Genomic DNA, 26,095 nt, shown 5'->3' with positions numbered 1-26,095 from the left:
GACTCAAAGACAGAGGTGTTTAATTAGAGCGGTACAAGAAATTAATATGCATCTGTTCTACAAAGACTAATTTTAGTTAAATCTTTATCATAAGTGCATTGACGTTGCAAAAATAAAATGGTGAAAGGGTTTGCTGGAGATGCTGTTTGCACTGGGGGTGGGAGGTGGGTAATTGGGTCAGTCGAGTTCATATATTAAAGAATTGTCTGCCGGCTACTGCGTTGGCTGTCACAGTCTGTCTAAATCAAGCATAACTGCAGATCTCCAGAAAGCTGTTATTGATCAAAATAAAAATCCACATTTTATTTAGGTTCAAACAAAAAGCCAAGGCTAATATCAACTATATTTGATCACCAAGTATGTGCTGGTTGAATATTCAGTTTTACCATATCACAGCTTGTTAAAAATAAAAAGTCTTGGTGTCTTTTGAAATACAGATAAGTTTGATAATTCATCTCAGTTTGAGAACAAAAAGTGAGGTTGGAAGGAATAAATGTTTCTTTGTTGATGCTGCATTTCCAGATAAAAAGAAGAAAATAAAAACAAAAACAAATTTATAAAAACAGTTGAACCTCATCACAAAAACTTCTGACTTGCATAATCCATCAACATTTCCTCCAAGACACGCGTTTTTTCTTCATCATCTATTTAAAGGGCTCAAAAATGGTATCACAATGGACACACTCCCTTGTGAGAGGAAACAATTACTTGGTAGTACAGGTTATTTTAATGGACATATCCCTTTAAACAAAGCCATCACATCTGTTCCACCTTCTAATTACAAATGCAAAAGGGATACAATTCACCAATGCACCATAAAAAAAGTAAAACATAAGTGATTTAAATGCATATGTATGTTCCCTAGTCAATGCAGCATGCAATCTGCTGTGTTTTTTACATGTTCTGGGCACAAATCAGATGGAAAACCTGTTCTCTGACGAAATGTGATTTCTTCTCCCTGGGTAAGTTTGATGCTGTATCGAAGTGATGGTTTGCACAAACAGTTTGTAGGATACACATAGATACAGATCTATCAACTCTTCCTGGGGATTGATATTCCAAGATCAGTACGATGGGTCGCATGGCTCTGATTGCAGATTGAGTACTAAAACGTATTACTCCAACGTATAGAAGAGATTGTCACTGATACATTAAGAAATCAGGGGCACCTGGGTGGCTCAGTCGGTTAAGCGTCCGACTTCAGCTCAGGTCACGATCTCGCGGTCCGTGGGTTCGAGCCCCGCATCGGGCTCTGGGCTGATGGCCCAGAGCCTGGAGCCTGCTTCCGATTCTGTGTCTCCCTCTCTCTCTGCCCCTCCCCCGTTCATGCTCTGTCTCTCTCTGTCTCAAAAATAAATAAACGTTAAAAAAATATTAAAAAAAAAAAAAGAAATCATTTCTTTCTCTTTCTAAATAAAGGAGGGAAACTACAGAAGTATTTTCACAGTGTTACCTAACGGTCCTTGCTCATGGGGGTGACTAAGTGGCGTTTACTGCTCCTCAATGATTGTTTAAAGAATAATGTTTAGTTCTCATATTAAATGGTACACTAGGGGCGCCTGGGTGGCACAGTGGGTTAAGCGTCCAACTTCAGCCAGGTCACGATCTCGCGGTCCGTGAGTTCGAGCCCCGCGTCGGGCTCTGGGCTGATGGCTCGGAGCCTGGAGCCTGTTTCCGATTCTGTGCCTCCCTCTCTCTCTGCCCCTCCCCCGTTCATGCTCTGTCTCTCTCTGTCCCCCCCAAAAAATAAATAAACGTTGAAAAAAAAAATAAAAAATAAATAAAAAATAAATGGTACACTATTCATTGTAAATAATATTATTATCATCTCCAAGAAAGGTAACATCTTTCTAGTAAAAAAAAAAAAAGTCCCATTTAAAGATAACATTTATTTTTTTTAATTTTTTTTTTCAACGTTTATTTATTTTTGGGACAGAGAGAGACAGAGCACGAACGGGGGAGGGGCAGAGAGAGAGGGAGACACAGAATCGGAAACAGGCTCCAGGCTCCGAGCCATCAGCCCAGAGCCTGACGCGGGGCTCGAACTCACGGACCACGAGATCGTGACCTGGCTGAAGTCGACGCTTAACCGACTGTGCCACCCAGGCGCCCCTAAAGATAACATTTAAATGCAATTCATTTTCTGAACCTCTGAGTGGGTCAAGAAAGCAGGAATTTGATTACAGCTAGAGTTTGGGAGAGGCAAAATCCTGTTCTTAATTAGGACAATGCAGCATACCCAGAGTGCCATGATATCAACCAAAACTCAATGAACAATTCAATCCTAAGTGTTAATAAAATGTAGTTATTATATCTCTTTGTCAGTCAAAATTGGATTCATTCAGATTCTTTCATTCACTTTTCACTAGGACTGTGAATGTGGGTCGCATGTAGAGGGGCCTCAGCTCTCCCCCTGCTAAGAAGGAGGCATCTGAAAAGCCAAGGCTGTATTATCCATGGGTGTGTCCCATTACTGAGAATAGACCCATTACAGAGAACAGAACTTCATAAATATTAGCTGGCAGTAGTTTTTGAATGAATGAATGAATGAACCTGAAAGTATGGATGGGTAATTGACTGGTCCTGACAAAATACTGCTTTTAAAGTGTCATTTTATGTGAAAATATTAAAATAAGTGTTAATGCACTCTTTCAATCTGAGGGCAATTTTCCTACCTTGTTGCTAAATTGCTAAGTCACAGAAGACCCTATTAGTGTCTCTCCTAGAATGTGTTGTGAGGATAAGATGAGACCATATATGGAGAGCACTTACAACAGTGTCTGGCCCAAAGTTAGTCTTGGTTAATAGCAACAATAATTATTTTGTTCACTCTTATCTATGACTCAAATATCTCAGACTGAGCCCTGGTCAATTTCTTATCCAATGGAAAATTAATTATACTAATTACTAATTTTTTAAAACCTGAGTTTGATGGCAGCATTGAATAGCCAAAGTTTGTTTGTTTGTTTGTTTGTTTGTTTGTTTGAGAGACAGAGACAGAGAGACAGAGACAGAGCATGAGCAGGGGAGGGGCAGAGAGAGAGGGAGACACAGAATCCAAAGCAGACTCCAGGCTCTGAGCTGTCGGCACAGAGCCCGACATGGGACTCGAACCCACGAACCATGAGATCATGACCTGAGCCAAAGCTGGACGCTTAACCGACTGAACCACTCAGGCAAAAGTTTGAAATGCACTGAGTACACACAGCGCACAAGCATACATAATTAAAAGGCAATAGATAGTCATCAGGGTAAATGTCATCAAGATATGATAGAGAATAAAAGTTACTAAGAGTACAGCCTTTAGAGCTGGCCGGTCCTGCTTTAGAGAACCAATTTTGTCTCTTCCTCTCTGTGTGACCTTACATTTGCCTCAGCTAAGGCTCTGTCTCCTCATCTGGGACATGGTGATGATAAAGAATACCATCTTATAGGTTTCTTGTCAGTGATCAATAAGTCAATAAGGCAAAGTGTATTGCCTAGGTCATTGTAATACCAAATAAATATTAGCTTTTATTATTACTGCTACCACCTCTGGCATCAAATTTCATCCCATGCTGTCAAAGCTTTTAAATTGAATTCTGTCATTTTCATGAGCAAGAGGAAGAAAATCCTGATGGAGTTTGACAAATAAGGAGCCCAAAGTAAATTATTTCTCCTTCACATACACAACTGCCTTCCTTTGATATTAATATGAGCTCTCCATGTGCATAGAAATGAGGACAGACCAAGTGCTCTTCACATCTACTTGGTTTTCTAACTTCAAAAGCGGAACTCCGAGGCAATCTGCTACAGTGTGTCGTCCTCACAGCCTCCTGACTGGGTTCACTAATACAGCATCAGATGGAATCTCTAGTCTGCACACAGCAACTCTGTATCACCTGATTGGAATATAAGACATGTATACACTCAATATTTTCTTTCCAAGCATCTTCCCCATCTTCTCCATTCCCATTGCAACACCTGAATGTCATGAACATTCCAACTGTTGGAGTCCTAGTAGATCTATCTCCCTTCTCTAAACTACTCAAAATTCAATTGCATGCTACCATTATCCTAAAACATGGTCTAATAATATTGTCTCAACTCAAAATAGTTGCCATGCATTAAACTCTTTGACATTGGCCATAGTGACTTCTTACTAGATATGCCTCCTGAGGTAAGGGAAACAAAAGCAAAAACCAACTATTCAGACTTCTTCAAAATAAAAACTTCTGCATAGCAAAGGAAACAATCAACAGAACTAAACGGCAACCTTCGAGGGGCCCCTGGGTCGCTCAGTCAGTTAAAGCATCTGACGTCAACTCAGATCATGATCTCGCGGTTTGTTGGTTCAAGCTCCTTGTCGGGCTCTGTGCTGACAGCTCAGAGACTGGAGCCTGCTTCAGATTCTGTGTCCCATTCTCTGCTCCTCCCCCACTTGTCCTCTGTATCTCTCTGTCTCTCAAAAATAAACGTAAAAAAATTTTTTTTAAAGGCAATCTTCAAAATGAATGGGAGAAGATATTTGCAAATGACATATCTGATAAAGGGTTAGGATCCAAAATATATAAAAAACTTCTAAAACTCAACACCCCAAAAGAAATAATCCAGTTAAAAAAATGGGCAGAAGACATGAATAGACATTTTTCCAAAGAAGACATCCTCTTCTGCTGACATCCTCAACACGACTCATCATCAGGTAAATACAAATCAAAACCACAATAAGATATCACCTCATACCTGTCAGAATGGCTAAAATTAACAACACAGGAAACAACAGGTATTGGTGACAATGTGGAGAAAGGAGAACCCTTTTATGCTGTTGGGAATGCAAACTGGTACAACCACTGTGGAACACTGTATGGAGGTTCCTCAAAAGTTAAAAATAGGGGTGTCTGGGTGGCTCAGTTGGTTAAGTGTCTTGACTCTTGATTTTGGCTCAGGTCATGATTTCAGGGTTGTGAGATCAGGCCTTGCATAGGGCTTTGTGCTGAACATGGAGCCTGCTTAAGATTGTCTCTCCCTCTCTCTCTGCCCCTCCCTTGCTCTCTCTCTCTCTCAATCTCTCAAAAATAAAAGTTAAAAATAGAACTACCCTCTGATCCAGCAATTGCACTACTAGGTATTTACCCAAAGGATACAAAAATACTGATCCAAAGGGATGTGTGCATCCCAATTTTTATAGCAGCATTATCAAGAATAGCCAAACTATGGAAAGAGCCCAAATGTCCATTGACTGGTGATGAATGAAGAAGTCATATATATTTACAATGGAATATTACTCAGCTATAAAAAAGAATGAAATCTTGCCATTTGCAATGACATGGATGGAACTAGAGTGTATTATGCTAAGCAAAATCAGTCAGTCAGAAAACGACAAACACCATATGATTCCACTTAGATGTGGAATTTAAGAAACAAAACAAATGAACAGGGTGGCTGGGGGGGCGGGGTGGAGGGAGTGAGGAAAACCAAGAAACGGACTCTTAACTATATAGAACAAACTGATGGTTATCAGAGGGGAGGTGGGCAGGGGGATGGGTGAAATAGGTGACGGGGATTAAGGAGGGCACATGTGATGAGCACTAGTTGTTGTATTGTTTCATGTAAGGTTGAATCACTAAATTCTACACCGGAAATGACTATTACACTGTATGTTAAGTAACTGAAATTTAAATAAAAATCAGGAAGGGGAAAAAAAGTTGCCATGAATTCTCGGTGACTCCAGAATGCAGAATCCTTAGCCTAAGTTCTGGGTCTTCTACATTTGCCCTAGACCCACTCTTCACCATGCTCTGTCCATCAGGCTCACCTCCACAGAGGAATACCAGGAGTTATCACTCTCTGGCTTCCAGTTGGGTTTAACTAAAGGGAAATCCCAAAAGGATTGGTGAGGACCTTGACTGAAATGTGGGGGAAGAGACAGCCAACTGGAATATAGTTTTTGCAGTGGTGGCATTTCTCAGCTTAAGGCCACAGTTTCTGCTGGGCCCCCTTTTTGCACAGATGTACCTCCTTCCAGCTTCTCACAGTTCCTTCTCTTGCCTCTTCAGGCCTAAAGGTGAGGATTGCTTCCCTTATTAAACTCTTCAATGTTATCCCATTTAAGTGTGCCATCTGTTTCTTGCCAGGATCTTGACTAATACAGAGTAGTTCTAGAAAAAAAAAATTCTCAAAATGGGATTCTGGGAATGAGTTGCCCACGCATTTTAGGAAAGCGTAAACTCCTTGCCAAGGAAAAATGAGATACTGGTAATTTATGGCATGTGCTGCCATCATGAACACTCAAATTATCATCGTCCCCTAACCACTCCATCAGAAGACCTGGGCGATGCTTTATCAAGGCATTTAGAAATGCATTGGCAAGAGAAGCACCAGCATCTTTGCAAGTCCCTGAGGTAGTGTTATATAGGAGTCCAAGGTAGAAGCTGGCATTGAACTTCCTGATTTCAATGAAAATAATGGAATCTCAGGGTGGTAGAAACCAGATGGCAGTGTTTAATCATCATATGTAATTGCCCCCAATAAGCCAGGAAGGAGATCAGAAAAGATAAGGAGAAACAGGTTGCCTTCAAATGGAAGGGACAACTGTATACTTTATAAGGATTCTTTCTACTCTTTTGCCCTCTGTCATAAAATAGTTCAGAGGGATCTTGATTGCCTTGATATTCCACAGACTATCACACTGGTACAAATCATCATTGACATTATGCTAATTAGATTTAGAGAACAGGAAGTAGCTGAAACCCCAGATGCCCTAGAAAGGCGTATGCATGCCAGAATACGGGAGCAAATCTCCACACTATTTCAGGAGTCTACTGCACTGGTGAAGATTCCAAGGGTACGATAGTCTGGGAGCATGGCAGAGTATCTCTTTTAAAATATGAGACATATTTTAACTGACCCACTGTCCATAAAGAAGCATAAGGTTTTCTGAGCCCCTTTGGGTTCTAGAAACAACATAAATATGTTACTAGGACCCTAGTTTTGAATCCCCTCTGAGGCTGTCAGTTTTGATTAAAACTAGGCTGCCATTCAAACTACTTAGCCACTTGGACTTTATGACCAATCATATCCAATTGGACTGGAAGTGTCTGTGACAGATAGGGATGCTCAATGGAATCTCTGGAAAGCCCTACTATGAGAAGCACAGAACACTTCTGAGAAGTATGAGAACACTTCCCCTGGGGTTTGGAGTACAGCCATGCCAACTTCTGACAACAACAAGTCTCCATTAGAAAGGCAGATATAGACTTGCTACTGAGCCTAGTCGAGACCAAACACCTGACCATGAAACATCAAGTGTTTACTTGTCATGAACCGGGTGTTATTTGATTGACCAAATCAGAAAAGTTGGATGCACACAGCAGCATCCCATTGTCAAATGGAAATGGTTTGCATAGGAGTAGGCCCAAGCAAGTCTGAAAAGAACAGTGAGGAACAGTGACAGGTGGCTAAGACTCCCACAGAACTCGCTCCTCATACTGTGCTGAAGAATTTATCATCAATCTAAACACATCCACTTTACAAGACATTCTTTATTCTGTGATTAGGTCCTTTCTACTTTTCAGTATGAAAATATTTTTATTTGATTACATAATGATGATAAGAAATACTAGGGTTTGTTTCCTGTATTATTTGTTTGTTGCTCAGTGTTTATACTTGGCAAAATAAAATACCTTCTGTTAGTTTCTGGGAATTTTATTAGTTTGTGAAAGACAAAGGTTAGAAACCACTGGTGTGTTGGTTATGAGCACTGTAGGCCCTAGAGATAGCTCCAAACCCAACTCCACCACCAGTATCTGGAGGAAATTTATTTACCCTTTCTGGACCTCAGTTTCCTCATTGATTTCATAGGGCTTGGCAGAAAATTAAATGAGGTATTGCATAGAAAGTGTTTCTTTCACCCAGGATCTGGAATCTAATTCCAGCTCAATAAACTTTTGTTATTATTGGCTTTGTATTATTATTGCTATTATTACTCTTAATAAATTGTTCCAAATCATGGCAGAAAAGAAACTATTAAAACTTTCCTCACCACTTTGAGTGGGTATCACAGAATATGACATCACCTACTCTGAGGACACAGTGTGAGTTCCTGGATTAGACACTGATATGAGAATCAAGCAGCTTAGGGGAGCCTGGTTGGCTCAGTTGGTTAAGCATCTGACTTCAACTTAGGTAATGATCTCATAGTTCGTGGGTTTGAGGCCCCTGTCAGGCTGTGTGCTGACAGCTCAGAGCCTGGAACCTGCTTTGGATTCTAGGTCTCCCTCTTCTCTCTGCCCCTCCCCCGCTCACACTGTCTCTCTCTCTCTCTCTCTCTCTCTCTCTCTCTCTCTCTCTCTCTCTTTCTCAAAAAGTAAATAAATAAACATTTAAAAATTAAAAAAAAAAAAAGAATCAAGCAGCTTAGATACCAATCTGGCCCTCTTCCTAACTTCCAGTGAAACTACTGTATCACTTCTGATCTGCAAAAATGAAGGGTGGGAAGAAACCTACTCTGGCTATAAGAACCATCTCCAAAACAGTCCTAAGCTCTCTGTATCTCTTCAGGAAAGGGGAATGGGTGGGAATAGCATGATTCAAACATGTTTGCTTCCTAGCCACTTTTTTGGGGGGTGAAATTTATATAACATAAAATTAGCCATTTTAAAGGGTATCGTTCAGTAGGATTTAATACATTCATAATGTTATGCAACCACCACCTCTATCTACTTCCAAAACATTTTCATCATCCCAAAAGAAAACCTCATGCTCATTAACTAGTCAATCCCCCTTGCTCCCCCCACTATCCCTGGCACCTGTCTCTATGGACTTACCTATGGTGGATGTTTCACATAAATGGAATCATACACTACATAACCCTTTGTGTCTCATTTCTTTCACTTGGTATGTGTTGGAGGTGCACCTATGTTGTAGCTGATATCAGTACCTAATTCTTTTTCATGGCTAGGTAATATTCCGTTGTATGCATATACTGCAATTTGTCATTCCTTTCATCCATTATGGACATCTGGGTTATCATAGCCACTTCTTATCACTCATTATTATTAATGATTTCCACTGTGATTATCCTTTTTTGTTTTTAACTTGCCTCTCTTATTTTTGCAATAATATATATCTCAGACTATGCATCAGTTGACGTTAAAGGACCCATATTCCAGTACAGCCATATTTCAAAAGATAGTTTTGGGTTCAACAGCATCCTCCCTACCTCCAATCATCTTCTTTTCTCCAAGAGTGGTGCCATTTAAGATGTGTGCTCTAAAAACAGTGCAGATGTGCAAGAGAATATACTGACTTCATAATTTGCGGTGACCAATATATATAAACAAACAAACAAATATGTTCCAGAGAAGGGGGAAAAGAAACCCCAGGTAGCTCCAGGGGTACTCTGGAAGGCAGATGATGTGGTCTGTCACATCAAGCGAGAACATCTGTCCAGTCAGTAAGGTGGCAGAAGTGGTCCATCTTTATGGCCCTCGGCCCCTACGTGGAGTGAGCTATCCTGAAAGAGTTCTACCCTGGGTGTCAAAGGGCCTTCTATCTCCTCCTTTATTTCTGTCCACTTAGTCCTCTCATCACAGACCAATAGCATGAGGACCTTTTTCCTAATTGGAGAACCATCTCTCAGGAGGATTATGAAGAACATGGTTCCACACCAGAGACCACGAGGCCGACTGAGCTGACTGTGTGATTCGGAAGTACACTAGGTCCATGACCTCTCATATGGGTTATCCAAATGTAAGAATATCCCTATCACTTGTTCCGTGGTGCTTTTTCCTTCCCATTTAGATTCTGCTGCTTCACATGATGAATCCTGTCTCTAAAACTGCCTCACCCAAAACGTTGTGTCTACACCCCACGGAGAGAAATGGAGATCTGGCAATGATCCAGTTCATTTGATCAACATAGCTGGCGGAACCAGATAATTTAAGCTCCAAATTTCCCCATTAATCAAAATAGTCTGATGACGGATACATCTGCTTTTACTTTGGGTTGTATAGACACAGTCTAATTGTGCATTTCCTAAAAACAGAATTGTATCATCTGTAACATTCATAGAGCTCTTCCTGCCCACATTTCTTTCCCAGTCTGTTTGGCTGAACAGATAACTCAGTAATTAAAATTCATAATCAACACATGTTGAGTATTTTTCCTCTTTCTTCTGTTTTTACAATCCTTTCCCTGACTTCTGAGTGGTTTGCCAACTGTTCCACTTTTCAGAAGTAAATACTAGAGGTTATCTTCCTATGGGGCCACCACATTGGCCATCTTTCTTATACGTTTCCTCTTCCCTCTTGCCCCAGTCCCAACCCCCACCACTCTTGGAGGCAGGCACTTCAAAAACATTGACAGGTCTGACTAGTCCTTGAAGGCCATTTGGGAAACTAAAGTAGCAAGTAGTAAGAAAAATAAAGAATGGCAATAACAGAGAGTTTGGTTTGAAGCCAGATATACCACTGTGTTTATAGCCACGGTCTTCTATTTCAGAAGGTCCGTAAGTCCTAGACAAGCTTATTAGCCCTGTGCCATTGGAATGGAATCTGGCCAAGCCTATCTTGTGCCAAACAAGTAGGAGGATGGCTGGTGGGCTGGTGGGCAGCGAAGGTTGCAGTTAAGAGGGTCTTTGGTAAAAATGTTTTTCCTGGAGGGACAAAATGAATGCGTTCTGAAAAGGAAAACCAAGTCCCTGAAGCTGACTTAGGTTCTTTGGGAGTACACTATGCAAGAGCCATGTTCAGCTTTAGAGCAGAGCTCACATGGTTTCTAAAATAAGCCTGAACTATGACTGTCATCAACTTCTTTAACTGGGAACAGACCCCCCAGATTCACATCTTCTTCTGGGGTCTTTGCATCTCTCCCTTCAACATGCTAGTAGCTTCTTTTCTTCTCAGCACCTAGGAAAGCCTCCCCATAAATGGATTTCTCTGCTTCCCCACGGCAGCCCTGTGATTCTATCTTACAGACAAAGTCACCACCAAAGTCACACCTTGACTGTGCTGCCAGCCCCTCTCCTTTTTGATGCCCTGAAGCCCTGCTCCTGGCCACAGTTTTGGGCTCAGAGAAGTTTCTGATTCTTTGAAATTTAAAGCATTGAGATTCTAAAGCTGCTCTTGCATAATCCAATTAGAGAACCACTTTTAACTGGCTTGTACATTTCTCCCAGACTTACCTTCATCAGAGTACATAAATGAGGATGCCTTCTCACAGTTCCAGAAATCTGTGAAGTCAAGATGGTATTTTTAACGCACCCATTTTAAACAATGTCTGTGCCGGACCACTTTTGTTTTTGCTGTTGGCGCAGGTGAAGAGCTCCTAACAGCTGAGCTCTGGATTCGACATGTGTGTCCCAGGGAGGGCCTTGGATTTTTCAAAGGGTAATGTTCTCACATGTGGAAAAACACTCAAGTGTTTTCACTATTCATGGCTCAGTATAACTCCTTCATGCGTATTTCATGGACGAAAAAGAGGCATCTAACAATGGAAATTCTATCACCTTATCTGTTTTACTCTTCCTCCCATCTGGAAAACACTCACATGCACACATGCACATGCACACACACCTGGGAAGTTCACTTTCTTCTTGGATTCCAAACACTTCTATGAGTATACATAGAATTTTCCGTTGAGTACTCAGAAGGGCTTTGCATGTTTCCCAAACTGTAGAGAAAATGAGATTTGGATTACTTTACTTCAGCCAGAACCTGGCCTAGAAGCTATAAAATCTCCTGAAGTTCCTAGATGAATAAGGCACAGACTTCCTAGCAAGTGAAAGGTCATGTGCCATATTCCATGGGCGATGTAGAAATGGTGTGCAGTGCCCTTTGGCTACAATGAAGAATAGCCTAAGACTGGTCAGGACAGCACACCCTTGAGGCAAAGCCACTTGGTCATTTCTCTGTGCAAAAGGAAAATAGGAAATTTTGGTCTCCCTATGGTCCCTCACAGACCACACTACCTTTTGTGGTGGAGAGGTCCAAAACATGTCACTGCATCATAAAAATTATTTTGAGTAGAAGGCGTTGAGTTCCTAAAATCCCTTATCTGCCTAAAACAGAGCCCCTTGAAAGAGCTCAAAAGAACTCAGTTGTCATAAATACTCTACTCAGGAATTTCTTGCAACCAGGGAGGATTGACTCTTATCACTGGAGAGGAAGACATTGTCATAAAACTGTCAGGTCTTCTATCTTTCTCCCCAGGGGCCCATTTATCTTTCCAAAAATCATTTGTTTTCCCATAAATGCCCTTCTCCCCTTTTCCTTCCCCTATTAAAATGGTATATAAGCCCCAGATTCTAACTGCCATGGTCTTCTGTGAACTGCCTTAAGTATGTGATTAAATCTGTTTTTTCTCTTGCAAATCTGCCTTTTGTCAGTTTAATTCTACAGGCGCCCACCTTCTGAAGCTAACAACAGGGTGGAAGAAAAGACTTTCCTCCTCTAGAACGGGGTCAGCAGGTGCTGGCTATCTTCCATTAGGCCCTTCAGGTCTCTACCATTCTGCCTTTTGCTCTGCCCCAGGAGATTCGCTGTATGGACTATTCAATAGCCTCCCTGGTCTTCTGGTCTCCACTTGGGTTTGGCCAATGGAGACCATCAGAAAGAGTACAGAGAAAGAAGAATGAAGTCACGGTCCTTCTATTCCTCCATATCCCCCTGTGGGGTCACCACTGTGGGGTCACCATGGGCTATGTCCCTCAACTCAGAGTCCTAGCTCCTGTAAATGAGCCTGCTCCACACCACTTCTCCAGCTCCTGGTTCTGGTAATTGCTCCCTCCTCTTACCCCTTGTGGCCTAGGGATGATAGAGTCCTAACTAGCCCCCTGAGCACTGCAAGCACCTCTTGAATTTTCCTTTACCCTGCTGCATCTTTGCATATGGTCAGTGGCATATAAATTCCTTCAAAGTACCTGATTTGGATGTGTTTTCTCACCAGAACCCTCAGGGAAGACAGAAAACAATCATGGATTTCAAAGCAATCCCATTTGGGGATTTGAGGAGTCACTGAACACCTGCCACCCCAAGCCCTCTTTCCAGAAGTGGCAGGAAAGTCCAGCTGACTTTTTCTTGCTCCTCTGGAACTGTGAAAGCCCAATCACTCCTCCTACCACTTAGGCCACTGTCCTTGTGCTTATTACCAAGACGAAGGCAATGGCAGGGCACCACCACCACCATTTCAGCACTTGTGAGAAAGACCATTCTGACCTATGTCCCTCTTTCAGCAGAGATTTTATTAAGTCTCCTCAGGACTGGGTAAGAGGATAGTTAAGGCCTAACATCCACTGTGTGCTCAAAAGTGCCCTCCATGGTGACTTGACCTTGGAGTGGCAGGACAAAGCTATACCTTCTTCCTTCTCTCCCCCACGGCAAGACAATGTCCCCACCTAACAAGACACTCTTCTTAGAGAGGAAGGCTCTATCTTCTCTTTTCTTTCAATTCTAATATCCTTCTTAGCCAAAGTCCTCCCTGCTTCCTCTCCACAGCAGATCTCCCAGGAATGGGGTGCCCCACCTACTAAACTGCACATTAGACCACAATGCAAGAAGGTGACCACCTGCTTCTCATTAGATGTCATAAACAAAAGAGGGGGAAGTGGGTCACCTGGCCTCCCCATAAGCCACACCTCTGATCACACTGTTTTCCTGTTGTCTGAAAGATTCCATCTGACCTCTTTGTCCTAGAATTCAAAGTCTATCAGAATCTGGCCTCAGTCTGTCCTTCCAATAATGGCCAACAGTCTTGATCAACTGTTGGGTTAGGTGATCACAGACCTGATAGGCCAAGACAGGGGGTCTTGGTCTGCTTTGTAGGTGGTGGGACCTGGTGGTGAGGGAGGGAAGATGCGTACAATGAAAGATCACACAGACATCAGTGTGGCAGAAGATAGAACGGAGGTAGCCTGAGGTGAGGTGGGGAGGTGGGGAGGAGGAAGTTCCACAGCTTCCTTGGGATGTGGCCTTCTATAAGGTCAGGAGGGCTTGTGAATGATCCCACCCCCTTGCAGAGGTGAATGTGGTATGGAACAAGCTGTTGCAAGCTCCAGGGGAGGCAAAGGGTCAGGGTCTCTGCTGCTACCGCAGCCCTGCTACTGCCCACCCAACCTCTGCACCAGGGTAGAAAAGGGAGGGGAAAGGAGAGATGGGGGGGGGGGGGAAGGAAGGGGAAAGAGAGGCATATTTCTGAAAGTAAACGCTTCTGGGTTCTCCCAGTGTTCTGAGCTTAGCCCTGTTTACACCCTCTCTAACCTTCCTTGCTATTCCAGAAAACTGATCTCGCCCTAGGGCTCTGGGAGTAAAATGACCGGGATATTCAGGGATCAAGGCTGGGAGGCAGGGATTCCAGGTGGTGCTGCACTGCTGGTATCCCCTGCCCTCCTGCCAGCCTGTGTGCTGAGATGCTGTGCAGGGCACCTGGGGATAGTACTGAAGCCCCAAAGTACTGAGGGTCCTCTGTGTTTTGACTCAGGGAGAGACACCACCTCCATAAAGATTTCTTCCATTAAAGACAAAAAAAAGGCAATCTACAAAAGAAGAAATATTCAATAGCACCTATAATGTTGGACGACCTCCCTATCCACCAAAAGAATGCAAATTCAGGCAGGATACAGTTTTTCACTTATCAAACCACTAAACACTGACAAAAAGAGTATACCCATTACCAGGGAGAATTTTAAGAAATACAGTCTTTTATAAATCACTGGTTGCTATATAAAGCAGAACTGCTTTCCTGGTACTTTTTAGTAAGTATCCAAACCTTAGAAAGTGACACACCTGTCACCCAGCCATCTCATCGAGCAGAATTTATCCCAGATCACTAATTAAGGATGTAACCAAGCTACTAACTCTTATTGGATGATTGCCTTTTGTCCAATTCTCAGTCATCCACATTGGACGTCTGGAGACGGCAACTACTTCCCTTACCAAACAATCCATTCTGTTACCAGCCGAGTGAGAAAACTGTCAATTTTTCATAAGCACATGTATAAGAAAAACATTATCTTAGTGGCCATATACACGAAAGTCCCAAATTCGTTACCTTTCTATGCTAGGCTCTCGTTGTTGGCTTTGTTTCCACTGTCTGTGCCAGATATAGTTCAACTCTTCACACTTTTAATTTTAATTGGAAATTCTTATATAATGCATATGACAAATAATTTAATATAGATTTGACCCATGATGAGTCAGCCAGGGAAGATTAAAATACAGTAAGAAAAATCCCCCAAATTCGTGTGGTTTAAGCACCACAAAGTGTTATTTCTTGCTCATACTTCTTATCTCATATGGGTCAGCGGGAAGGTCGGCTCCATGTCTTTTCACCCAGGGATCCAGTCTGCTGCGACCTCCATCTCTCCAGCACTGCTGGCTGCCCAGGTAGAGGAACAGCACCCAGGAGGAACAGTACCACTAGTTAAGTTCTCCAGCCTGGGAGAGACACCCTCCTTTCCACTCACAAGTCTTGAAACAGAGTCACGTGGCCACACAAATAACTTTGGGGGTGTGGGGAAGCCGGATTCCACCATGTCTAGAAGGAAGGATACCAGAATGTAAGTGACCCATCCTCATATTAAGGCTGGGAAGTTCGCCTCGACGGTATGACTTGGGTATCAGCCCGCATAATTCATTCTTGAAATTTTCTGAGGAAAATGTCATTGTGAGGAAAGAGGAAATGGAACCAATCTCATTAATTGATGATTCATTCAGTGATTAGCTATTGAGAATTTGTTCAGCATTATGCTAGGAATTATGAAAATACAAAGAATTATAATCACAATGTTTCCAGGTGCTTAAATCTACCTGAAGGTGTAATATAAATTACACCTTGGCATATAAATTGAATATAAAATGTAGGGAGTCATAGGGTGCCTGGCTCAGTTGGTTAAGCCTCTGACTCTTGATTTTGGCTCAGGTTATGGTCTCATGGTTGATGAGATTGAGCCCCTGTGCTGACAGTGTGGAACCTGTTTGGGATATTCTCTCTCTCTCTCTCTCTCTCTCTCTCTCTCTCTCTGTCCCTCACCCATTTGTGTATACTCTCTCTCTCAAAATAAACAACAAATAAACATTTTTTTAAATGTAGGGAGTCAGTGCCTGACAACAATATAAGATTGGTTTCTTAACCTGCTTCCGATGTCAGAATCTATTTCAAATGATACATAATCAAGCTCCAGCACCAGAAATATTGAATCAGAAAATATTCAGTGAGATGAAGGCCAACAACATGAACTTTGATAAAATTCCCTGGGTGACTGTGGGCTTACCCATCAGTTAAGAACCCTTGAAATGTAAGAATCCAACAGTCCTGCTCTTAAGGGAAAAAAAGAGTGTTACAGACACTAAATACATGTGAGGTTTAGAGGAGAAAGAACCTGTAGCCTGCAAACTTGTGGTCAGGGAAGTTTTCAAGAGGAAGGTGGGTCCTGGTCCATTAAAGGATGTGTAGGGTTTGACTACGTGGTTATAAGAGGTAAGGAGAGGTCAGGGCTCAAGGGTAGGCATAGCTATATATCAATTCTACTAGAAGGATAAAGAACAATACAACCACTGGAGACTTAAGCAATGATGCTTAGAATCTAAGTTTTCTGAAAAGTGAATATTTACTTTAGACCACCGTCCAACTCTGCAGAAAGCCTTTGGATCGGCATAGTTCCTCAGCACTTTGGACAGTGCCAGGCAAATAATAAGTATTTCATCAATATTTGTTGAATTAATTAAATTATTAATAAAACTGAATTGGGTAACCAAGAATCAAACTTCAAAAGTCAAAGAAGGTAATTAATGGCTGTTTATGAATAATTTATAACCAACTTCTCCTTTGGTTCTACTTCTCCCAAAGATTAAAACAAGAAGTTACGTGGCCCTTTCATTTTTTTTTAATAATATGTATACTACTCCTGCTTCCGTAAAGCATCCTCAGAGCTCACTAAATAAGCTGAAGAGGTCACTGAGATCTCCTAAAAGACAGAAGCATGTCATGGAGAGGCTGATAAAACACAATGGTTAAAGGCATAACTGTTGGAGTCGATCAGATCTTGCTGTGTCCCTTACTAGCTGCCTGACCTTGGACAAATTATTTACCATGTTTAGAAAGTTGGGATAATTGTATCTAACTCATAAGACTGTTTTGAGGATTAAATAATATCAAGACTATAGAAACAATTTAGAAAAACCTAAGACAATGGCATGGTCAGGACCAATAGAGCTTAATAATTACATGGAACTGTCACCTGTGACAGATGAGGATCTCAAGACACGCATTCAACTGAAGCATCAAAAAAACCTACTTTCTAAAACTTAACAGATCAAACCACACAGTGGCAAATGACCACAACTCAGTCAGTATTGGATTTTAGATTTTATTAATTTATACAATTGCATTAAACATGCTAACCTTTTCCCATATGCTAAACTACCCTGCTGATAGATGGAGAAAACTCCCTGCATTTCATTTTCACAAATCACTGAGACAAAAATGATTTAGCCAACAAACTTTCTTTGCATTGGCCTGACCTGTATTTACAAGGTTCTCTGTTGGCCATACCACCTCATTCTCTTCCCAACCCTGTGCCACCAGCTTAAACAAACACATGCATCTGCTCATAAGGAACACACTCAGGTCTTTGTCTCTTCCAGGCAAAGAAGCAAAACAAACAAGTAAACAAAAAAGGTTGATATGATAAAAATTGAGCCAACCATGGTTTTTGGCTATAGAACACCAAACTGGCTAAACTAATTTCAAAAATCAAAACAGACTTGATTGAATGAATGCACAATTTATTGGCTACTAATCCAATTGAGTAGGTTCATAGTTGGCCAAGTAAAAGTAATAACATGAAGGAGTGGTTAGCATTTTAAAGCATATACTATGTGCCAGAAATTCTGCTAAATGCTTTGTGTGGAGTATTGTGCTATCCATACAATAACCTAATGATGTAGTACTATTTTATCCATATTTCTTAAGGCAGTAGTACCACTGAAAGTGTAAAGAGTTTGCCTAAGAAAACAGCAAATCCCTAAAACTCAAGCTGTAATAACCTGACCTTATTTCCTACGCTTGGTTGTTACATTTGATTATCAGGAATGCCGTGGGTATAATTCATCTTGATTTTTAAAAAAATTTTTAAATGTTGGTTTATTTATGAGAGAGAGAGAGAGAGAGAGAGAGAGAGAGAGAGAGAGAGAGAGAGAGAGAGAGAGGAGGGGCAGAGGGAGGGAGACATAGAATCCAAAGCAGGCTCCAGGCTCTGAGCTGTCAGCACACAGCATGATGTAGGGCTCCAACTCACGGACAGCGAGATCATTACCTGAGCGGAAGCCAGGTGCCTAACCGACTCAGCCACCCAGGTGCCCCTCATCTTGATTTTAACATGGCCTTCAACAAAGCTTCCTGAACTCCTTGTGCTCGAGATCTAAGCATTTAAACTAGGTATTACCAAAGTGAAATAAATGTATGATACCTTGATCAACCCTGGTCAAGCAGAGTTGATGATTATCATTATTATTCTTATTAAATTTTATAAAGGATATTGTCTAGTTAGGTCCTCTATAGCTCTATCTTAATCAAAATATTACTGACTTGGGATGAAAACACAGAAGAACATTTAATATGTTTCTATTAATATGTCACATGTATGATATTTGCATGTTATAAATCACATGGTAAATAATTACAAATGAGAAACAAGATTCAAAGACTCTCAAGAGGCTCATTCTTTTTCTCCACAAACATTTGTTAAACACCTATGAAATGCCAGGCACTGAGCTGGGGACTAGAAACATGTTGGTTGTTGAGAGACATAGTCTCTGACCTCAAGGAATTCATGGTCTGGCCAAAGAGACTAACAGTCTGCAAAATTAGTAAGCTGGTATTGATGAGACAAATACAGAATCCAGTTTTGGGACTCCCACAATCAGCCTAATAAGTACAGGATGGGCAGTGATGTGGTTCCATGGCTACTGATGTGCAAAAGACTTTGGAGTATATTTTGCCACAGGCTCTGAGATTCAAGAACAAAATGTTGCTCTCAGAGATACTAATGTATTTTGGGGATGTGCTACTGACATGATAGTGTTCAGAATAAAGAAGATGATAAACTAGCACCCTGGAAAGATCTGATCCCATATATAGCTCTGGATTCACTTCTTGGTATCCAATATCTAAGAGGTGATGAGAGAGATTTACAAACTGGCAAGGACCTAAAAGCAATGGTGGCCAGGATAACAATGAACCAGGATAATGATAAGTCATGCTCACCATGAATCATGAAAAATGGCTGGAGAACTAAAATGAGAAGAATTCAAGGAGGCTTGATAGCTGTCCTCAAGTATCTCCAGACTTGCCCGGTGAAAGGGGAATTAGATACCAGCTCTTCTCAGAGAGCAGACTAAGTACTAATGGGAGGAAAGCGATCATGGCAAGATCTTCAAACACCAAAAATACAGCAAAGTCAATGGAAAGAAACCAGAAAAGCCTAAAGGCAGTAGTCTAATGTTGGATTGCCTTTCCTGACATTTACCTTGTATTCGTGTCTGCAGAGAAAGAATAGTACCCAAGATAGTCCATAGGGAGAAGTAAGCATCCCACGACATGAAGCCAAGCCTCTAGGAGGATGCAACTGGAAGACATGAGCTTGAACATCACACAACCAACTGAACCACAGAGCAAGAAATAAAATGTCCAAAGTCCCCACGAAGTCCCCATTCTTTTGCAATTTGAACGTGGGGAAAGTACTAAATCCCAGAAATTCATCCTTGAAAATGTCTCCTGGAGCAGATTCTTCCTAAGACCTGCCACACTAATAGTCAACACCCCACCCCTGTCTCTTTCACCAGATTCCCAAGGGACATTCACTCCAACTGCTTTTTGTATTGGGATAAGGGAAGGGATTCACAAAACGTGTTTAAAAATCACTCTGAGAGTCATGTGAGGGACGAACTGGAAGAGTAAAATAGGGGTCCCCGAAATGAAATACAGTGTTTCCCCCAGCCCAACTTCAAAAACTTCCTGTGTTATGCTTCTAATTGTAATAATTTATGGCAGCCAACATTCACTGAGTGTTTACCAAATTAGTCTGCAGGAATTTTTTTTAATGAAACTTCTTAATTTGTGTTTATTTCACAGAGCAAAACTGAGGCAAAGAAAGGTTAAGGACCGAGGAACTCGTAGTGGTAGCCATTGCTTCCCCATCCCACCCGCCATTTGTATGCGGATAATCTGCCTCTGAAGCCCACCCGCTTAACCACTGCGCTAAGTTGCCAGCTAACCACCTTACAACTAATTTTTATATCGGTACATGGCCTTTAAAACTAATAATTATTCATGGTTTTTTTTTTTTTTAATAACGAATAAGGTTACGGATAGTAGAAATAACCCTCACTTGAGACTTCAAGTGTGATATCCAGGCTCTTCGCTTGTTTTTCTTCTCTGTGCTTGTTTCTTTGTAAGATGACAGTTGTTAGGAAAGGTATCGGCCCTCTCACACCTCTACCATTTTACGGCTCCGGATGCAATAGATTGAATGCAGCACCAGCAAAAATGAGCGGTTAGCAGAAAATTACTAAGCCATCTATATCCATCTCTTTTTTTCTTTCTTTGATTTTCTTTTCACCAGGAAGTGAGGCTAAACCCAGTCGTTTATGAAGTTAAAGAACAATTCGACCTCTCTGACCCTGGCCAAACAATCGTGTTCAGAGAGAGAGAACTAGAGGGCGGGAGGAGGCGGCAGGTGCAAGCAGGGCAGCGAGAGGGCAGCGGAGGTGGTCCGGTCCAGCGCTCTGCGCCCCCAGGCGTCCTGCCCGCCGCGCGTTCCTGGAAGCCTTCGCAGAGCCGCGGATCCGGACAATCCCTGCACCACACTGACCCCTAGGGGCAGCGCGGCGCTCCGCAGCCAGGGATTCCGCGCACACAAAAGGAGCCGCCGGAGCTTCCAGCTGGAGCCGGCCAAAAAATCTGCGATGAGTGCTCTCAGATGCAGACACCACAAAGCCAAAACATTAACATTTTGCTTGCTATTTATTCAGCTTCTCCGTCTTTAATTCCCCCTCGCCAAGTAGCCTCCAAATGTGTCTCTTTGAGTATCAAAGCGATCACTTTGGATTAAAGTATTCCTTCTCAAAAGATACCTTAATTAAAATGTGTGTTGGGGGGCGGGGGGGGGGGGGGGCGGAAGGAGGGAGGGGAGACCTCCGTACCTCTCATTCTTCTACGGGAAAGAAAAGAAATGATTAAAGGAAAAGGGAGAGGGCCTTTTCACAACACGGGATACAAAATTAGTCGTTTGTAAGCTTTGTATTTGTTTTTCTGGTAGTTGTTCAAACACCGAATCATAGCAACAACAACAGCAACAGTAGCAGGTAACATTCACTGAGTGCTGACTATATGCTAGGCACTGCTCTGAGTACTCCCATTTAGCATACACATTTTATTATAAGGCAACTAAGGCACAGAGAGGTTTAGTGACTTGGCCAAAGTCACACAGCTGGCAGGTTGCAGTCTTAGGATTCCACTCCACAGCCTCCTCTAATTACTATCCTGCAGCCCCTTCTACACTGCAGCTCTCAAGGCATTTCAAACCTGAATTTACACTTCTAACTACTTCATCTATTATTAGCAAAATTCTGCTAACACTTAGGTAAGCCAGCACCCTGACTTCACAAGGAAAAGACTAAGATTTCTCACGAAGGAGGAAAAGAAGCAGGTTATCTACAGGGCTGAGTCACTGCCGGAGGCAAGGACTCAACATTGGAGACCATCCCAGTTATTTGGAGCATCACTTAAAAGTTCCTTAGGAGAAGATGCGAAACTCTCTCCCTCAGTTTTCCTTATCTCCAGAAGAATGGGAATACTAAAATACCTTTGTCGTAAGTTCTTGTGAAGTCATGTGAGATGAGTCATGTGAAGGGCATAGCACAGTGCCTGGTACAGGGTAAACACTCAAGTAGTTGATGGTTTAGTGTGGCTATGCAGGATTTAGGTGGAGAAACAGATGTTCATGAAGTTGATTTCCACGAGGAGGGTTCCCTTGAAAGCCCACTACGGAGGAAGGAAAAGGAATTTCATACCTAAAAAGCCCTAATACCAGGCAAAAATTTATTTACAAGAAAGCATCAGTGAGGTGGACCATGGAGAAAAACATGAAACCTGATGTGGAGAATGTGCCTCATCTCTCTGGACACCCAGAACCGTGCCCGGGGCTCAGTGGCTAAGAAATGGTTCCTGACACTCCATGAAGTATTCTTGCCCCAAATTTCAAACCTGAGTCTGTTCAAGCCTGTTAGACCCAGCTACCAATGGCAATACAGGAGACAGAAGAATGAGTTAAATCATGCCGTAGGAATGCAACTGGCAAAAAGCAGAATGTGGTAAATTCTACAGGACAAATACTCCAGTTTCTTTAACAAATAAATTACATGATATCGACCAAATTCAATGGGCAGGCTTTGAATCCTGATTTGAATAACCAACTATTTAAAAAATTAACAAACATTTCTGAGATAATTGGGGAAACGTAAACAGTAACTAAATACTTGATATTAAAGAAATACTGTTCAATTTTTAGATGTAATCATGGTATTGTGGTTATGTGCTTAAAAAGCGCCCTTACCTTTTAGAGATACTCATGGAAGGAAGTACCTATGGATGAAACGGTATGATGTGTGGCATCTGCTTTAAAATAACCCATTCAGGGGGCACCTGGGTGGCTCAGTCGGTTAAGCGTCCAACTTAAGCTCAGGTCATGATTTCACGGTTCATGGGTTCGAGCCCCGCATTGGGCTCTGTGCTGACAGCTCAGAGCCTGGAGCCTGCTTCGGATTCTGGTCTCCCCACCCCCTGCCCCTTTCTCTGCCTCTCCCCTACTCACGTTCTGCTTCCCGCTCTCTCTCAAAAGATAAACATTAAAAAAATTTAAATAAATAAGATAGAATAAAACATTCAGGGGTAAAGTTGAAACAAGATTGGCCATGTGTTGCTCATTGTTGAAGCTGGCTGATGGGCACAGGAGGGTGCATTTCATGATTCTCTCTATTTTAGTGCACGCAGATGAAATTTTCCAGAATATTTGTTATGAATGACTGATCTAACCATCAGGTGAAAGAACAGACGCATGTTCAGGTGCAGAGGTGGGAGTACGCAGGAATTCTGCAAGAAACGGGGAGCAGTGCAGACTCACGCAGGTTATATAAAGCAAGGTAGAGACAGACACAGTTGGACAGAAATGGTAAGCTTTGATTATAAAGAGCCATGCATCCCAACGGCAAAAAGAGCAGCTAACATTTTTTTGACAATTACAGTGTGCCAAACCTATAGTTTCTCCTCACAGTCTTTAGTGTTAGATCAATAATTAATTCCGTTTTCCAGAAGAAGTAAGTGACGCTTATGCCACCATTATGCAAGCATGCACCCCGCGAGCTGAGGAGCCGTGATCCAAACCAGAGTCTGACTACACAGACCTCAGGCTTCACCGCGGCTGACAGGTAGTGTGTGGGCAACACTGGGGCTGGGCTGAGCTCTGTCCGATCTGCGCTCTGGCAGGAGCTCAGGAGAAGGTCTAGAAGGAAGACTGCAAGTGGGGAAGTCAAAAGATACTGTAGTTGTCGAAACGAGAGCTGGAGAGGCTTGAACAAAGGAATGAGAGAAAATAGAGAGCCTGATAGCAGAAATGAAGACAGAAAGAACACGTAAGGGCCAAACAGCAGACTGGATTTAAGTGACCAGAAAAAGGAAACTGTCATTTCTTTGACTGGACTTGGGAGGATATCTAGAGAGAATTCTTTTAAACCATTGGTACAGGTGGTGAGAAGAGCACATATGCTGTTATATTCGATGTAGCTAGGTTCAGGTACACATTTTTTGCTGTGGGGTATTTTCAGATGACACTTCACAAAATGATGCTTTGCCTCATGATTTATATACCATGATCTACTTAATTTCAGCTAGGAAATTGAAAATAGACACCTCTTTTCAAGGAAAAAGGAAAGCAGCCTTTGCTGGACTTCTGTGCTTCGCAATTGCAGGGGCACCCTTGGATTCTAGCCTGTGAAAATGGAGCTCTCTGGAGCACAGGGCCTTCTGGACAGATCTGGACCAAACAGCCAGACCACCTGGAGCTTGTTTGTTGAGGGAGAGATTAAAAAGGCCCCGAGGGAGAGGGAGAACCTTCCTGTGCCAGCAGAAAATTGAATCTCTGATGCTCCAGTAATCTCCCCATGCTTGATTTACTAGAGATGGGAGGAATTCTCATCTCCTATAAAATGAGTGTCAAGCCCAGAAGACAGAGGCGACTGGTTGGAAGTCACACAGCTAGATGTTGGCAGAGGCAGATCTGGAAGTCAGGGCTCCTACTGCCTTGCAATTTATATTCCACCAGGCCTTCAGGTTTCTAGAACACAGCTCCCCTACAGCAAGAAAAAATGTTCTTAATACATTTCTCCAGTGAGCTACTAATTTCTCATATTTTTCAGATTTGGAAACCAAAAATCAAAAGCCAGCTCAGCAGTCAAGGTCTGCTGACTTGGTTGGTAAATGACTGGACTTTATGGTTGTACCAGGAATGAACGTGATTATTTGGCATTACTCTAGGGAGGGTGCCTTAGCCTTTGATCCCAGGCACGATGCCACTTAACATTGGATGTATTCTACATGGCTTTGGTGAGCACATGATACGGGGTTCTGAAAGAAGGAGCTTGACCTAATTATATCTCCACTCCATGACAAGATGATCTTAGCCAAATTTTGTTAATTTACTTTAAAGGCTTGTTGATAAATTAACACGTGCAGATTTCCTAGGCCCTAGGCAGACATCTAAGAACTCAGACAGAGTTGGAAAAGTCCCTGTACTCAGGCAAGCAGGAGAGCTGTTCCGGCATCTTGGCCTGGCATCCCGATGGAGGTATCCTGGGAGGGATGGCAGTGTCTTCGGGTGCCAAGCCTGCCAGAGGCACTCAAAGACATCTGGTCACTCTTTTGAGAAGGCAGAGACTCAGAACAGCAGGGCAAATTAATTTAAAGGAGCAGGAAGAGCATCTCCATGCTGCTGATGGTTGATCTCAGCAGAATGCGTGTGTCATCAAAGACGGGCAGAAAGCACCAAGAAGTGGATCCAAGCTTCCTGTCAAACCATGATTCTGCATCTGGAGCAGATTGAAGAGGAAGCCTTTGGGGTCTGCTAGGAAGTCGCCAGAATGGGAAGGAAGCATACAGCGGTGGACCCAGTAGTGATGATCAATCATACCAGTAGGAGCCAGGGTGACCTCTGCCACCTTGGCTGCTCTATGCAATCCTATCCAAGAGATCTGCAGAGGAGGACTCCTGCCGCAATGGCCTCCTCCAGGTGCAGAGGACTCCCTTGGCAGTGACCTCCTCCAGGTGCAGAGGCTTCCTGTGGCAGTGACCTCCTCCAGGTGCAGAAGACTCCTGCGGCAATGACCTCCTCCAGGTGCAGAGGGGCATCATCAGACCAAGGTTAGCACACTGTGCCATGGGAGAATTTGGTCCCAGAATTGGAGCGATGGCTGATCAATATATGTTATAGATGACTGACCGCACACGTTTGTTCACTTTCTGGGCCAGCCACTGTGCTAAAAACACTGGAGACACAGGAATAAAGAGGACTTGGCTCCCTACCCTTGATGACTTGATGATCCAATGAAGGGGACAAACAGATAAACACTTCTTTACAATATGTGGCATTTCTACAATAGAATCAGGAAAAAAAGTGCTCTGGGAACTTGGGGAGAAAACAACAAACTCCATCTGGGGGGAAACAGTGGTCAGGAAGGCTACACAGTGCAAGTGACATCTGGGCAGACCCCCCATGAGACCAGGTCGTCAGGTTGGGAGAATGTCATTCCCAGGAGTAGGAACAGCATGTGCAAAGGCCCACCAAGTTTGAAAACAGTAGGGAGAGTCTTCAGCCTCTTGCTCTGGCTTCACAACTTTCCATATCATGTGACTTAGAGCTCTGATTGTTGTCCCTCCCAAATGTATGACTTGGGTTACTCACAAGATTTATCGCTAGTGGTAACTCTTATAACTGCTCATTTATGGGTCAATGATGGAATGAGCAACATGGTAGAAAAATAAGACCTCCCTTGAACTTACAAAAATACAT

General features: G+C 42.5%; 1 long non-coding RNA gene across 2 annotated transcripts in view; it reads right to left on the bottom strand.

Moving 5' to 3' along the window:
• LOC125161317 (uncharacterized) overlaps positions 1–26,095 on the bottom strand; it is a 63,660-nt gene that overhangs the window by 12,550 nt on the left and 25,015 nt on the right. Inside the window, exon 3 of one of the 2 annotated variants that reach the window (XR_007150535.1) lies at positions 11,553–11,649. The exons of the other annotated variant lie outside the window; for it this stretch is intronic. This is a non-coding gene — a long non-coding RNA (uncharacterized LOC125161317). The remainder of the gene's footprint in view (positions 1–11,552; positions 11,650–26,095) is intronic. 2 annotated transcript variants of the gene reach the window in all.

The sequence above is a fragment of the Prionailurus viverrinus genome, chromosome A2 (genome assembly GCF_022837055.1).
Source record: "Prionailurus viverrinus isolate Anna chromosome A2, UM_Priviv_1.0, whole genome shotgun sequence".
NCBI lineage: Eukaryota > Metazoa > Chordata > Mammalia > Carnivora > Felidae > Prionailurus > Prionailurus viverrinus.
The sequence above is the reverse complement of the archived record's forward strand: the minus strand, read 5'-3'. Positions and strand labels throughout refer to the sequence as shown.